A 3,465-nucleotide genomic window follows, 5' to 3' on the forward strand; every position below is an offset into this window, starting at 1 on the left:
CTAACACTCATTTCGTGGAAACTGGAAAGTGATATTTAGGAGCCCATGGGGACCCATGGTGAAAAAGGAAATATCCTCACATAATAACTACCGAGAAGCTTTCTGAGAGATTGCTTTCTGATGTGTGACTTCATCACACAGAGTTCCACCCTTCCCTTCTTGGAAAAGTTTGCTAACACTGTTGACGTGGATTCTGCAAAGGTATATTTGGGAGCTCATTGAGGGCTCTGGTGAAAAAGGAAATATCCTCAAAAAATAACGAAAGAGTAACTTTCTGAAAAACTGCACTGCCATGTGGGAATGCAACTCACAGAGTTACACGTTTCTCTTCAGTGATCAGTTTGTTAACCCAGTTTTCTGGAAATCTGCAATTAGATACTTCATTGCACAATGAACCTTACGGTGACAAAGGAAACATCCACAGATGAAAACTAGAAAGAAGCTTTCTTAGAAACTTCTTGGTGATGTGTGAATTCATCTCACAGAGTTACACTTATGTTTCGTGGAGCAGTCCATTAACACTGTCTTTGAGGAACCTGAGAAGGGCTTCCTTGGATCGCATTGAGGCCTACGCTGATAAAGGAAATTTCATCCGTTCAAAACGTGAAAGAAGCTTTCTGAGAAACTTCTTTCTAATCTGTGAGTTCATCTCACAGACTTATAATTTAGACTTCAAGAAGCAGTTTGCTAACACTCTTTTCGTGGAAACTGGAAAGTGATATTTGGGAGCCCATAGGGACCCGTGGTGAAAAAGGAATTATCCTCACATAATAACTACAGAGATGCTTTCTGAGAGATTGCTTTCTGTTGTGTGACTTAGTCACACAGAGTTCCACCCTTCCCTTCTTGGAAGAGTTTGCTAACAATGTTGTCGTGGATTCTGCAAAGGTACATTTGGGAGCTCATTGAGGGCCCTGGTGAAAAAGGAAATATCCTCACATAATAACTAAAGAGCAGCTTTCTGAGAAACTGCACTGCCATGTGTGAATGCAACTCACAGAGTTACACGTTTCTCTTCAGTGATCAATTTGTTAACACACTTTTCTGGAAATCTGCAATTAGATACTTCATAGCGCAATGAACCTAACAGTGACAAAGGAAACATCCACAGATGAAAACTAGAAAGAAGCTTACTTAGAAATTTCTGGGTGATGTGTGAATTCATCTCACAGAGTTACACTTATGTTTCGTGGAGCAGTCCATTAACACTGTCTTTGAGGAACCTGAGAAGGGCTTCCATGGATCGCATTGAGGCCTACGCTGATAAAGGAAATTTCATCCGTTCAAAATGTGAAAGAAGCTTTCTATGAAACTTCTTTCTGATCTGTGAGTTCATCTCACAGACTTCTAATTTAAACTTCAGGAAGCAGTTTGCTAACACTCTTTTCGTGGAAACTGGAAAGTGATATTTGGGAGCCCTTAGGGACCCATGGTGAAAGAGGAAAATATCCTCACATAATAACTGCAGAGAAGCTTTTCTGAGAGATTGCTTTCTGATGTGTGACTTCATCACACAGAGTTCCACCCTTCCCTTCTTGGAACAGTGTGCTAACAGTTTTGTCGTGGATTCTGCAAAGGTATATTTGGGAGCTAATTGAGGGCTCTGGTGAAAAGGGAAATATCCTCACATAATAACAAAAGAGCAGCTTTCTGACAAACTGCACTGCCATGTGTGAATGCAACTCACAGAGTTACACGTTTCTCTTCAGTGATCAGTTTGTTAACACAGTTTTCTGGAAATCTGCAATTAGATACTTCGCAGCGCAATGAAACTTACGGTGACAAAGGAATCATCCACAGATGAAAACTAGAAAGAAGCTTCTTTAGACACTTCTTGGTGATGTGTTAATTCATCGCACAGAGTTACACTTATGTTTCGTGGAGCAGTCCATTAACACTGTCTTTGAGGAACCTGAGAAGGGCTTCCTGGATTGCATTGAGTCCTCTGATAAAGGAAATTTCATCCGTTCAAAAAGTGAAAGAAGTTTTCTGAGAAACTTCTTTCTGATCTGTGAGTTCATCTACAGACTTGTAATTTAGACTTCAGGAAGCGGTTTGCTAACACTCTTTTCGTGGAAACTGGAAAGTGATATTTGTGAGCCCATAGGGACCCATGGTGAAAAAGAAATATCCTCACATAATAACTACAGAGAAGCTTTCTGAGAGATTGCTTTCTGATGTGTGACTTCATCACACAGAGTTCCACCCTTCCCTTCTTGGAACAGTTTGCTAACACTGTTGTCGTGGATTCTGCAAAGGTATATTTGGGAGCTCATTGAGGGCTCTGGTGAAAAAGGAAATATCCTCACATAAAAACTAAAGAGCAGCTTTCTGAGAAACTGCACTGCCATGTGTTAATGCAACTCACAGTGTTACACGTTTCTCCTCAGTGATCAGTTTGTTAACACAGTTTTCCGGAAATCTGCAATTAGATACTTCATAGCGCAATGAAACTTACAGTGAAAAAGGAAACATACACAGATGAAAACTAGAAAGAAGTTTTCTTATAAACTTCTTGGTGATGTGTGAATTTATCTCACAGAGATACACTTATGTTTCGTGTAGCAGTACATTAACACTGTCTTTGAGGAAACTGAGAAGGGCTTCCTTGGATCGCATTGAGGCCTACGCTGATAAAGAAAATATCATTCGTTCAAAACGTGAAAGAAGCTTTCTGAGAAACTTCTTTCTGATCTGTGAGTTCATCTCACAGACTTATAATTTAGACTTCAGGAAGCAGTTTGCTAACACTCTTTTCGTGGAAACTAGAAAGTGATATTTGAGAGCCCACAGGGAACCAAGGTGAAAATGGCAATATCCTCACATAATAACCACAGAGAAGTTTTCTGAGAGATTGCTTTCTGATGTGTGACTTCATCTCACCGAGTTTCACGCTTCCCTTCTTGGAACAGTTTGCTAACACTGTTGTCGTGGATTCTGCAAAGGTATATTTGGGAGCTCTTTGAAGGCTTGGTGAAAAAGGAAATATCCTCACATAATAACTAAAGAGCAGCTTTCTGAGAAACTGCACTGCCATGTGTGAATGCAACTCTCAGACTTACACGTTTCTCTTCAGTGATCAGTTTGTTAACACAGTTTTCTGGAAATCTGCAATTAGATACTTCATAGCGCAATGAAACTTACGGTGACAAAGGAAACATCCACAGATTAAAACTAGAAAGAAGCTTTCTTTGAAATTTCTTGGTGATGTGTGAATTCATCTCACAGAGTTACACTTATGTTTCTTGGAGCAGTCCATTAACACTCTCTTTGAGGTAGCTGAGAAGGGCTTCCTTGGATCGCATTGAGGCCTACTCTGATAAAGGAAATTTCATCCGTTCAAAACGTGAAGGAAACTTTATGGGAAACTTCTTTCTGATCTGTGAGTTCATCTCACAGACTTATAATTTATACTTCAGGAAGCAGTTTGCTAACACTCTTTTCGTGGAAACTGGAAAGTGATAT

This window comes from Rhinopithecus roxellana, chromosome 2, assembly GCF_007565055.1.
Source record: "Rhinopithecus roxellana isolate Shanxi Qingling chromosome 2, ASM756505v1, whole genome shotgun sequence".
NCBI classification, from domain to species: Eukaryota; Metazoa; Chordata; class Mammalia; order Primates; family Cercopithecidae; genus Rhinopithecus; species Rhinopithecus roxellana.